The sequence below is a fragment of the Etheostoma spectabile genome, chromosome 4, assembly GCF_008692095.1.
Source record: "Etheostoma spectabile isolate EspeVRDwgs_2016 chromosome 4, UIUC_Espe_1.0, whole genome shotgun sequence".
Lineage (NCBI taxonomy): Eukaryota > Metazoa > Chordata > Actinopteri > Perciformes > Percidae > Etheostoma > Etheostoma spectabile.
Window position 1 is genome coordinate 5,411,396 of NC_045736.1, and position 13,150 is coordinate 5,424,545.

Genomic DNA, 13,150 nt, shown 5'->3' on the forward strand with positions numbered 1-13,150 from the left:
TCAACTGCAACTAGACATCTGCAAACATGCCTAAGATTCACCCTGAGACTAAAGTTTTTACTATCAAGAGGCTGAAGACCAGATCCACTGCTGATTTGGCAGACACCTGCAATGTGTCTCAGCGTCAAGTACAGAGGATTAAAAAAACATTTTGGACACACTGGAGATGTTTTTGACAAGCCCAGGTCAGGCAGACCCCGCAAGACAACTGCTCGGCTCGAGAGGACCGTTGTGTTGGCTCGAAACCCATGCCAGCCCATTTTCCACTGCAGCAGAGCTCCACCAGACCTGTTCCCTTGAAGTCCCTGTGTCAACCACAACGGTTTGTCGGATTCTGTCTCGAAATGGCTTCCATGGTCGATCAGTCCCCAAAGCCAGCACTAAACAAAAGACAATTGAAAAAACGTGTGGCATTTGCCAAGGCCCACAGCCTGCTAAAAGGTGGACGCTGGAAAGTGGAAGAAAGTGGATTTTTTCAGATGAATCTTCTGTTGAATTACACCACAGTTGCCGCAAATATTGCAAGACCTACTGGCCCGCATGGATCCAAGATTCTCACAGAAAACAGTGAAGTTTGGTGCTGAAATCATGGTCTGGGGTTACATCCAGGATGGGGTTTGCGAGAATCTACAGGGTGGAAGTCAACATCAATATCTCAAATACCAAGAAATCTTAGCTACCTCTTATATTCCCAACCATAAAAAGGCCAATTCTGAGCAGGATGGTGCTCCATCGCATACTTCCATCTCCACTTCAAGTTCCTCAAGGCGAAGAAGATCAAGATGCCCAGGATTGGCTGGCCCAGTCACCAGACATGAACATCATTGAGCATATGTGGGGTAGGATGAAGAGGAAGCATGGAAGACCAAACCAAAGAATACTGATGAACTCTGGGAGGCATGCAAACTGCTTCTCCTAGCTATTCCTATGACTTCATCATACATTGTATGATCCTTGCCAACCCGCATGGATGCAGTCCTTCAACTCATGGAAGTCTAAATATATTAAATTTGAATCTCACAGCACCACTGTTTAATTTGCTGACATATTTAGTATTTGTATAAATTTATTCAATTTATGTGTTGCGACAACTTTGTCTTGCCAAAGTTTGACCTTTCTGTCTTGTTTAAATAATAAATCTTTTTTTAGTGAAACTATTTATTTCAATGCATTGAACATCATTTGGAGGGTTTTAGCTTTTCATATGAGCTATTTCTTACACCAATTGATTAATTAAAAGTCAGGTTAATAGCAGGTTTTCTACAAAATAGATAAGCGACAAGATTTTGTCAGCGACTGTAGTGGAGTGACTTAGGGATGGTAATGCCGGTTTTCCACCACTCAGACTGAAATATATAATAATAATAATAATAATACATTTTATTTAAAGACGCCTTTCATGGCACTCAAGGACGCCGCACAGGAGTTCATAAATTAAGACAGCAAACAATACTATACAACAGCAAAACATACTATACAACAGCAAAACACATACGATACAACAGCAAACAAATATTTAAAACAAATATTTAAAAACTTGTCAATATTAAAAAAAACTTGTATATTTTACATAAATTTAAAGATTTGGGTGATGGCCAGGCTTCTCATCAAGGAAACAATGTGTCTAATACTTTAGTTCAGTGGTTCCTAACTTTTTTTACAGGGCCCCCCTTTTTAGTGATCTGTATATATAGGATATGTAGGATAGTCAACAATAGAAAGTGTATTTGACTGGGATAAGGGAATTGAAATACATATTTTCTTTTCTTTGCTTTTGTTGTTGTGATGTTTGGGATAGCTTCATTGTCTGCTTTATTTTTACCACTGTCTGATAAAACTGTCTAAAAATGTCTGAATGTCCTCTGCCTTCAGTCTCCGGTGAACTGTTCAAAATCTCCATGGCTTTCTACGTCACTAGCTGGGACGAGGTGGCTAACTGTAGCATGCTAGCTCATTCTCATGACAAACACTACTACAACACACACTAGTTGACCATAATCTCCAAAAGAACTACTTCTATGTCCCTGTTCTGCAGGTATTCCACAAGTGCCCCTCGTCTAGAAGAAGTCTCCCGCTAATCCTGTCTTGTACTGACCAAAGCTGGAGAAAGAGTTCTCTAGTTGATGGATTTTACTTAGCTACTGAGCATGTGCGACTCCCAACAGATAGTATAGAAGTGAGAGGTCTCACTTTGTAGCTAAAACAGTGAGATGTCTCACTCTGTAGCTTAAACAGAGACCTAACGCACAGGGTGAAGAAGGATCAGCAGCAATGTGCATACATGATGTTTTTTTGAAAATTAAACCATGTAACCTATTCTGGTACAACCTCAAAACATTACGAACCTGAAAATGAGCATGATATGGGTGCTTTATATTGAACATTCACTATCCTTTTGGCTAGTGGATAGAAAGTAAATTGAATTTGAACCCTGCATTCCAGCTCTTAATACTCTCACTTATCTGCCCGGCTCCTGTCAAGATGGCTAAAGGTTGAGGGTGAGTCTAGGTGTCATTTAGATGTCTTGTATTGTAAACAAGTGACAAGTCTGTAAGTAAACTGAAGCCACAGTTTGTACACAACAAATGCAGTTTGTGTTATAGTAGAATGTGGATAAATCAGAAAGTTAACTATGTTTGCAGGAGCCTTACCTTGCTAATAAACATTAGCTTGCGCTAAGTTGTCTTCTCTCATAGACAAGGTGCTAAAATTATTGTTTGACATGCTTAAATCTTGTGTTTTAGTTAGCTACTGGCACTTTTCGTGTGTTACTTTTTCTGCCTGTGGCAGTGGTACTTACTTGATTGACTGTCAGTCAGTCAAAGACCAAGGATGTGAATGGCCAGTGTTTACATGAAGACACACAACTGGGCTAATGATCTCTCTTTTCTTTATGGACCGATCTAAAAGGTTTTCATCCAGACTGCGGCACATTCGATTTCTCCCGGTACTCCTGATGGCCATCTATCCAGCGTTTCCCTGGCAGTCCTTTAACAAACTTGTCCATAGTAGTGCAGCAAAACCTGCATTTTTATGGAAATTTAGCCTCCCACAGCCAGGTAACGGTAACCACACACAACTGGTGAACTCTCAGCAGTGTAAAGTGTATATTCATCCCTCAATGGTGCATTAGAGGTCGTTTTCAAACACAAATTGAATTAAAATTCATTGCAAATACATTGCCCATGCCATCAAGAACAATAGACTATGATAGATGACAGATTACAGATTAGCGGACAAACAGAACATTTGTCACTCAGTTTGGTTTCTTGTCTGCTTGCTTTTTGTGTTTGATAAAGTTTTTAAATAAATCAAAAGCTTCTCCGGGAACCATCACCTTATCGTGGTGGAGAGGTTTGTGTGTCCCTATGAACCTGAGGGCTGTGTTGTCTGGAGCTGTGTGCTCCTGGTAGGGTGTCCCATGGCAAAGTGGTCTCAGAGGGCCAACAAAGAATGGTTCAAAAACCCCATGAAATCGAGGTAGAGAGGGAGTGACCCTGCCCGAGGAGGCCCGGGGCCCCGTCTGGAGCCAGGCCCAGACGGCGGCTCGTCAGCGAGCGCCTGGTGGCCGGGTTTGCCACGGAGCCCGGTCGTGGCAAAGCCCGAAGAAGCTACGTGGCACCCCCATCTCCATCCCATGGGCTCACCACCTGTGTGAGAACCGCTGGGGTCGGGTGCGCTCCCATATGGGTGCCGGCGAAGGTCAGGGCCTCGACGGACAGACCCGGGCGGCAGAGGCTGGCTCTGGGGACTGGAACTCACCCTCTGTGGGGAAGGAGCCGGAACTTGTGCGGGAGGTGGAGCGCTACCAGTTAGATCTGTGGGGCTACCTCTCGCACAGTCTCGTTCTGGAACCGTACTCCTGGATAGGTTTTGGACTCTGTCCTACTCCGGAGTTGCCCAGTGTGTGAGGCGCCAGGCGGGTGTGGGGATACTCACAAGCCCCTGGCTGAGCGTTGGAGTTTACCCCGGGACGAGAGGTCGCCTCCCTACCTGTGGGTGATGGGGGGAAAACTCTGACTGTTGTTTGTTGCATATGCACCCACACGAGTTCAGAGTATTCGGCCTTCTTGGAGACCTTGAATGGAGTCCTGTATGGGGCTCCAGTAGGGGACTCCTATTTCTCGGGGACTTCACCACATGTGGGCAATGATGGAGATACTTGGAGAGGCGTGATGGGAGGAACGGCCTCCCTGTCTGAATCAGAGTGGTTGTTTGTTGTTGGACTTCTGTGCTAGTCATGGATTGTCCATCACAAACACCATGTTCGAACATAGGGATGCTCATAAGTGTACGTGGTCCAAGCACCCTAGGCCAAAGGTCAATGATCGATTTATAATTGTTTCATCTGATCTGAGGCTGTATGTTTTGGACACTCGGGTGAAGGAGGGGCAGAGCTGTCAACTGATCACCATCTGGTGTGAGTTGGGTCAGGGGGTGGGGATTGCTGTCTTCGGGTAGGGAGTGAGTCCGTACCCCCATGAAGGAGTTTAAGTACCTTGGGTCTTGTTCGCAAGTGAGGTGACTATGGAGAGTGAGATTGGTCGGAGAATCGAGCAGCTGGTCGGTATTACATTCTGTTTATCGCACCGTTGTGACGAAAGGAAGGCAAAGCTCTCGATCTACGGGCAATTTTCGTTCCTACCCTCACCTATGGTCATGAAGGCTGGTCATGACCAAAAGAACGAGATCCAGGGTACAAGCGGCCGAAATGGTTTTCCTCAGGAGGGTGGCTGCGTCTCCCTTAGAGATAGGGTAGAAGCACAGTCATCCGAGAGTAGCTCGAGTAGAGCCTGCTTCCTTCGCGTCGAAAGGAGCCAGTTGAGGTGGTTCGGGCATCTGGTAAGGATGCCTCCTGGCGCCTCCCTAGGGAGGTGTTCCAGCACGTCCAGCTGGGAGGAGGCCCCGGGGAAACCCAGGACTAGGTGGAGAGATATATCTCCAACCTGGCCTGGGAACGCCTCGGAATCCCCCAGTCGGAGCTGGTTGATGTGCTCGGGAAAGGGAAGTTTAGGGTCCCCTACTGGAGCTGCTGCCCCCGCAACCCGATACCGGATTAAGCGGTCGATTGGATGGATGGAAAGCTTCAAAGCCCCAACAATTTTATTCGGGACACTCTATAATAACAATAAAACTCTGATCTGACTCAACGCATACAGAAATATCTAAAATAGTTATTTATCTCATCTGCATAGAGAAGCAGTTTTTTTTTCAGGTTTTCTTCTTTAATTTTTTTTTTTCCTATTTTGTAATATTACTGAAGACTTATCTCTGTTTTCTGATCGTGTCCTGTTTGTGAAACATTTGTAAAAGTGCAGAAGGAAAAATTAATCGAAATAACTAAAAATTAATAATTGTGACAGATGAAATGTAAAAGGAATTTACATTCACATATTCAGATTGAAAAGTAGAATATAGGTATATTGTATCATTTTGATAAAGAAACTAGATATTTCTCATATTCTGCCTCCCGTTGCTTTGACTCCCTCGGCCCACTTCTGTACTCGCCTGAGCTACATACTGTAACAGGCAACCACATAACGATGTATTTCACTGTTCCTTTGGAAGCAACATAACCCAATTTCAAAGGATATGCAGTACCATCGACAGAAAGTCAGGATTTAAGGCAATGCCGGATCCAGGACTTTTATCAATTTCACTTAGGTCATATGTGTCAATCACTGTGGCACACGTCCCCTCGGTCCCTTTGTTGACTGCATTTTCAATCTACTACACCCTGACAGGAATAATCCACTGTCACTTTCATACACCCCTTTCCCTCCCTGCACACTTTAAGTATGATCGTTTGTTACTGCAACATGCTGAAATAATAGGTTTGAAAAAAACATCAACATTTTACCAAAATGATTTTTCTGGAGCATTTTGTGAAATTCAAAAAAAAGCATGCTGTAGGAGTTGCTTTCTCTTTATCTGAGCAACAATGCAGAGTTCATGTTGTTAATTTGATCCAAATGAAGTGTTCCCCCCCCCCCCCCCCCCCCCCCCCCACCTTGTTCTGCCTCTCAAATTGTTACACTTACGGATGAGCCTGCAATGATCATGTTACACTTATTAATAATATTTGATTGGGCTGTTCTTTATCCTTGACAAAGGAGCTGAGAGACAATTCACAGCCCCCCCCCCCCCCCCATCCGCCCCCACTCTTGTAATCTCCACTCAGCCATTGTTGTTTTGCACAGACATGCAGCACACATCCTCTCAGGGCCTGGGGATAAAGTCTGTACAGAAAACACTTCCAAACACTGTGCGTAATCAATTTGATGTTGCATAAAGGTCATTTAATCCTCTTTTAAAGAACGAAACTCTGATTATATTTCATACATTCATCGATTCTCACTGACCTTTACATGTTAGAGGGGGTCAATTATCTTACACAGCAATCGTGACTGAATGCGTTCCCTCTGCTGCGTTCATCATAGTTTTCAGGACATGCATAAAGATGCACCGTGATTGGAGTATGTGTTTTTTTTCCATTGATTGTTTACTCTCAGTCCATACTTGGATATGAGATGGGACGGGAGAGTTAGACATAGTTCACACTGTAGGCTAAATAGGATGAGGCTGTTGCGGAGTCAAAGACAACCTGCAGCAAACACACGATAAAGACAACTGAGGCAGGGACCGTTGGGGGAGCTTAAACAATGCAGCGCCTGCGGCGAGAGCTGGTTCTTTTGAAGCGGTGTAGAGTGCCGTGCAGGAAACATGCCACAAAAGGTAAAAAAACTATGAGGTAGAAAAAAGGAAATGCAAGCACTGAACTGCCTGGGATTTGTATACGAGCTTGTCTGAACTGACAACAGTTCATTTCCAGGATAATTTGCTGGCCGCCGGTGTTCCGCTCTCTGTGTGTTGCAGTTGTCTAACTCTTTTTTATTTGGGTAAACCACAATGAACTTCAGCTAGCAAGCGCAAGCTGAAAGGGCAAATTTTAAAGAAAATTTGGATTGTACAACAAGGCAGGCCTGTTGGTTCTTTGGGGGGATGATTGTAAAGATTAAAAAGAATATGTTTACGCATTCACTCTCTAACTGAGATGTTTGGGGGCCAATTGGTGGGATTTGTTATGGTCAAAATACACAGGTTTACTTTTTCTGTCCTCAGCTTGGAATCATGTGAAATCATGCCACCTTGGACTTTTTATCAGGTGTATGGCACACAGGAAGCAGGAACACGGAAGTAGGAAATAAAATTTTTAAACAGTCTCCCGTCCTCATGCTTCCTGTTTGCCAACAATCCCCAGCGCCAGAGAAACCACTTTCATCCTGAGTGTAATGCTTAAGGAAGCAATTGATGTAAGTGTCCATTTATACCTTTGATCGAAGCTTGCTGAATATTTGTGGCAGGTGATGCACCTGACCAAATACCCTTCAAAAGTATATATGTTTAGTTGACACATGTGGATGTTGTCTGGTGTAACATAGCTAAGCCCGGCATGGTGAATGTACAGGTAACTTACGCAACCTTGCCACAGTCCGATTACTTGAGGGTTGATGCAGTAGTCCAGAGAAAAAATCCCAACTGATAATCTACCGAGAAAAATAAACAACGTATCCCACAGTTTATCCCATCTGGCAAGCTTGCAAAACAAAGCCTCTCAAACCGCCCGCGTTTCCGTGTCAAACCCAGAGTCTTTTTATGTCACTTTCCAGTCTCCTTTTACCCACGCATACATCAGCAAAATCCCCATAAAAAAAAAATAATACACAAAAGTCAATCCTTAAAATCCAAAAAGTATGAAATGACCATTACAACATTATTTCCACTGGAGGAATACCATAGTCCCTTCTCCTCTTCTCATTCTAATAACATCATACAATATTAGAGCCATGTTATACTCAGCACAGCGCTCACTTTGTCCTTAAATCAGCTAATACTCTTTTAATTCACATCAATAATTCCAATCATTTTTACTTCATTAGGTTTGAACAATAAACACTGCAAATGTTTACACATTAAAAGATTACAGGGAGCGATTAGGCCATTAAGCCATTTTTTAATGCATAACATCTGGGCAGGAAATCTTAGTTTCACTGACAGTAATTAACAGCGATTAAAAGCAGGATTACTGTTAAACAGGGTTGTGGATTTGTGGATATGACTTGACCAAGACAAGAGTAAATAGGGAGCAGAGACTAGGGAGCAGACTGCATCAATGAATTAAAAAATATATATGATAGAATATTTTACACAACACAGAATTAGGAATAGAGCTTCTATTTACAACTTCTAGTCACACTGTGTTACATTGTATTTGGATATGCTGCTCTTGTTAATGGCCACCAACAGGCACCAATTACAATACAGAGTGTTTACATAGCAACTAAGGCAAGTGTGTGTGTGTGTGTGTGTGTGTTGTGTGTGTGTGTGTGTGTGCGTGTGTGCGTGCGCACGCTACAGAGACTCCAAATTATTTTCCATGTCTACGGCTTTAGGAGTATGGTTGGCAGCTTGTTTTTATCCGGCTTTTTCATCATAATTGTGTGTTTGCTTCAATTTTTTGCTCTGTTCAACGCACCTATTAAGTTGTTTAGCCATTTTTACTTGTTTTGAATATTTCAATTGGTGTCTTTCACACCACAGTGGTAAGGATGCCAGTGTTTTCTCATCTGTCTAACACAGAGGTCCAGAGAAAGACATACAGTATAAATGGTTGTAGTCTCATTTCTATTGATTATATGGATATTCAAGCTGACACAGTCCCCAACAAATGCACTATTTACTTTCGGTTTCATACCTTAGGAGCAACCCAGTTTTGCTCTTAAAAAAAAACCAGCAGCAGCTCAAACTCTTTTTGCTAACCTTGTTTACCTTTTAACCTCACTTCAGCGATAAAAAGATGTTCTGTTTCTTGAGATGAGATGTTACCCTTTAGAGTGCCATATAGTGGATTTAGAAAATGGTTCAAAAAAGCTTCATGAGGCTTCAATTGGCCATCACTTATCCCGCATTGCCAGCTCTATGCCACAGCGCTGTGGAGTAAGGTCTGGTTACACCACACACATTCTGGGATGGAGAAAACCATTCTGGTTTGTTTGAATTTCTTTAAACCATCCCAATGGTCTTGGGCGGCGTTAACTCGGACGCAGAGACGGTTGCTCTGCTGATAGTCTCAGTGTGGAACTTGTTCTGGTGGAACATTACACCCCGCAAAAGAATACACCATGAAATTTATTAATGATGTAAACATTTAACGTAGCCATAGTGCCGATACTAGAAAATACTGAGCACCCACGTGTGTCAGCTGCCAGTAGGCTACATTCATTTAAATTAAATATTGCAGTTGGGGCTAAGTGGATCGTCTTCACTAGTCTGATTGGTTATGTCGCTGTCAACCGTTAATGACATGGCAGACTCCTGTTCATGTGAACTATGTGCTGTGTCATAAACCCACACATCCACTCTAGAGAGCACCCTGAGCTCAGACTATCTTCGAAACATTGGCTGATTGACAATATGCTATCCCTACATTTTGGTAAGACAGAGGCCATTTTTGTTTGGTTCAAAATACAATTGAAACAGATTTCAGAATTTGGTAAATTTAGGCCATCATGTATACTATAGCTTCAAGATGAGATTGGCTGATTGGCTACCTCAACAACACCTTGTGGCCCATGGGCCTACTGCGTTTTGATCGCAGGTCCAACCGTTGCAGATGTTCTGGTCAATGGGTTCTGACCTGGTCAATTTGACACGCTCCATAGTATTGTCTAGGTGGCCTTTTGACCTATTAAAGTTAGGGGGGTTATAAAAATAAATCTAGAGGAAATGTGTGAACAACAGAGGCTTCGTTTACATGGAAATTAATATTTGGATACCACAGGGAGATTTTCACATCTATACATATTCCTGATGGATACGGTGAGAATGAACAGAGAAGTCAAACTCTCACAAACACTGTAAACTAGATACATAATTTCATTAAATTCCATCCAACTGGTGATGATTGATGTTGATGATTGAAGCTTTAGCGATTTAGTTAATTACCTCAATCTCCACACATTGTCCAATTTCACAACCAGTCATTATTCATACTTACATGCAGTGTGGGAATACTCGCTGAAATGGGGTTTGGTCATATCACCATACAGTAAGAGCAAAGTGAAGGGCATTTTTTGTGTGTGTGTGTGTGTGTGTGTGTGTAAACCATATGTTAAATTACACTCCATGTGTGTGTCATGCCATCTCTGCATGACAAAACATTGATTGGGATTCAGAGATTTACTCTGATTTTTTTTTTTGATTTAAAGGGGAACTACCGTAATTCCTCAATAAAAGCTGGGGCCTTTAATTACCTAAACCGAGAAGGTACCCCTGCTTTATTTGAAGCAGGCTTTTATTAGAGGCAAGCCTTTATTCTAACTCCATCTGTTGATTAAGTTTAATTTTTTTAAATAAATCGTTTCAAATGAAAATTGTGGCGTTCCAGTGGACAGAAATCATTCATTTTTAAGAAACATTTGCAAAAATAACCCCATAACAGCCAGAAGGGCGACAGGCAACTGTGGCCAGAATAATCACACACCACCATTGTGTCAGTTTGAACCCTGTAAATGGACCAGGTATTTATTTCAAATACAGTACTACACTATTGCTGGTAGATTACAGTAGTTACACCAAATCTGATTTAATGTTACAGACGGTAGCTAGCAAGCTTTGTTTCTAGCTCCAGCTACTCTTCTCCTCCCCTTCCACAGCAAGCTTTGTTTCTAGCTCAGGCAACTCTTCTCCTCCCACTCCACTAGCTAGCTTTGTTCTAGCTCCAGGCTAACTCTTCTCCTCCCACCTCCAGCTAGCTAGCTTCATTTCTACTCCAGGCTAACTCTTCTCCTCCCCACCTCCAGCTAGCTAGCTTCATTTCTAGCTCCAGGCTAACTCTTCCCTCCCACCGTCCGCTACCTAGCTTCATTCTCGCTCCAGGCTAACTCTTTTCCTCCACCTCCAGCTAGCTAGCTTCATTCTAGCTCCAGGCTAACTCTTCTCCTCCACCTCCAGCTAGCTAGCTTCATTTCTAGCTCCAGCTAACTCTTCTCCTCCCACCTCCACTAGCAAGCTTCGTTCTAGCTCCAGGCTAACTTTTTCTCCCACCTCCAGCTAGCTAGCTGTGCTCGCCCTGTCGGCTAATCTCGTTCTGTTTCTTCCCGTCTCGGATTCTCCTGGGGTCATGCCAAAATTCTCGCAGCTTTTTCACCTGAGTTTTCCTCCGAGTACTCTTTTTCTTTTGTTGTCTGACAAGTCTGTAAAAGCACAAAGCCTGTCATTCTCTTCTGTCATTAACTGAGACCTTGTTACATCCACCATAGCTACTGCTGCCATCTGTTGGCGCCTGTACGTCTACACACTACACATACCGAGTACCACTACAGCTGCACTGACTAAAAGACCGTAGGACAATACTTTACATGAGTACTGTAATCCAGAAAAAAAAGTGTGGGAAAACATGAATACACTGTTGAATCTGTTTAAATTATTATTAATTAATTAATTAGATTATTACGATACGTAACTTGAATGCACATTATATGAAGGCATTTAGGAGATTTTTCCACAATTTGTTTTCCCCGGCCTTAATTTGAGGCCGGCCTTTCTTTGTCCGCGTTGACCACGCCCCCGGCCATCACAGAGGCCTGTCTTTAGTTGACTACTGGTCTTTATTTGAGGAATTACAGTATGCAGTTTTTTTTAGCTTAGTTTACCTAACTACCCTTTTGGAGTCATTGTAATGGTTTATGAACATAATGTTATATTATAGGGGAGCTCTATAGAAAAACCTGTAGGGGAGATCTATAGAAGTAAGAAATACAGTCTTCATACTGCATACTGCCCTTACAGCACCGCGTCAAGATGCTGCTATGCCAGTACGTTCCATACAGGCGATTGGGGTGTTTTTGCGTCTTATCTTGATAAAGCTGTTGTATTTCTGAACCTGACATTTTGGAATTTTTTCAAACCATGATGCAATTGCAGACACATAGCAACACATTTTCAACCATCACCAGTTCCGTTCGTTTTTTGATTTAAAAAAAATATTTATAATTAAAAAAATCAATGTTTTGAAAGAGACATTTTGTACAGACACAAAGACACACAAATTATCATAATAGGCCAAGAAAAAGAAACAAAGAAATAATAAATAAGCCACAACTCACCCACCCTGCCCTGGCTATGTATGAACAATACGCATACATACAAAGATAACAGAACTTGGTAAAACTTAAGTAAGAAAATTTCGGGGCATATAAAAACGTATCTTGTCACTTCTCATCGTGGTACTAATTGTCTCAAGTTTCAGAAAACCAACATCTTTGAGCCACTGTAAGTGGAAGGAGGGTTTGTAGAAAATCAACTTCTGGCTAGCAAATGTAGTCAGTCGGACTCTTCTGAATTCCAAAAATAGCATTAAGGGGCCGGTTGCAAATAAGTCTTGTTTATTTTGAATTGTGTTAAAAAACAGTCCAGAAAATGACAAAAGGACAAAGGAAAAACATGTGGCTCAGTAGAGTGCAATGTAATTCAGACATCTATCACACTTATCCTCTGCTTCCGGAAAATACAGTTTTGATTTGAAAAGTGACCCTATGCATATACACCTTAAAATAAGAATCAGCCCAAGATGTGTACAAATGACCAGTATACTCAGTCCATCACAACTTCCTGCACCACTCGAAAAGTAAATGAACTCCCATAGTTCCCCCTCAAGCTCTTTGTTTTTCGAGTTGTGTGATCGCAAAGATCCAGAATGTGATTCTTCATTTCTGACGTATCCCTCTTTGTTGTGGCTTAAAGTTAAGCATCCTCCTTAAGCAAACGGGTGTTTGATTGGACACTACCTGTGAGTTGTATATATGCACCAATTTTATACAGTAAATAGCATTGTTTTTTTTTTTTTCCAATACAGCAAAATAAGTATCCCCACTCTACCCTGTCAATACCTTCTCAGCGTCTAATGATATTACAATCTCATAGATTTAGTTGTTCGTGTTTGAATAAATGCTAAAAGAGTGTCAAAAATTATTGAGATCCTTTTAATGAAGCATTCTTGAATACGTTTGAGCATTTCTGCATCATGAAACAATGAAATATTCAGACATTGATGAGTGGGACAAGGTGCGGACTAGAATTGATCTAACAC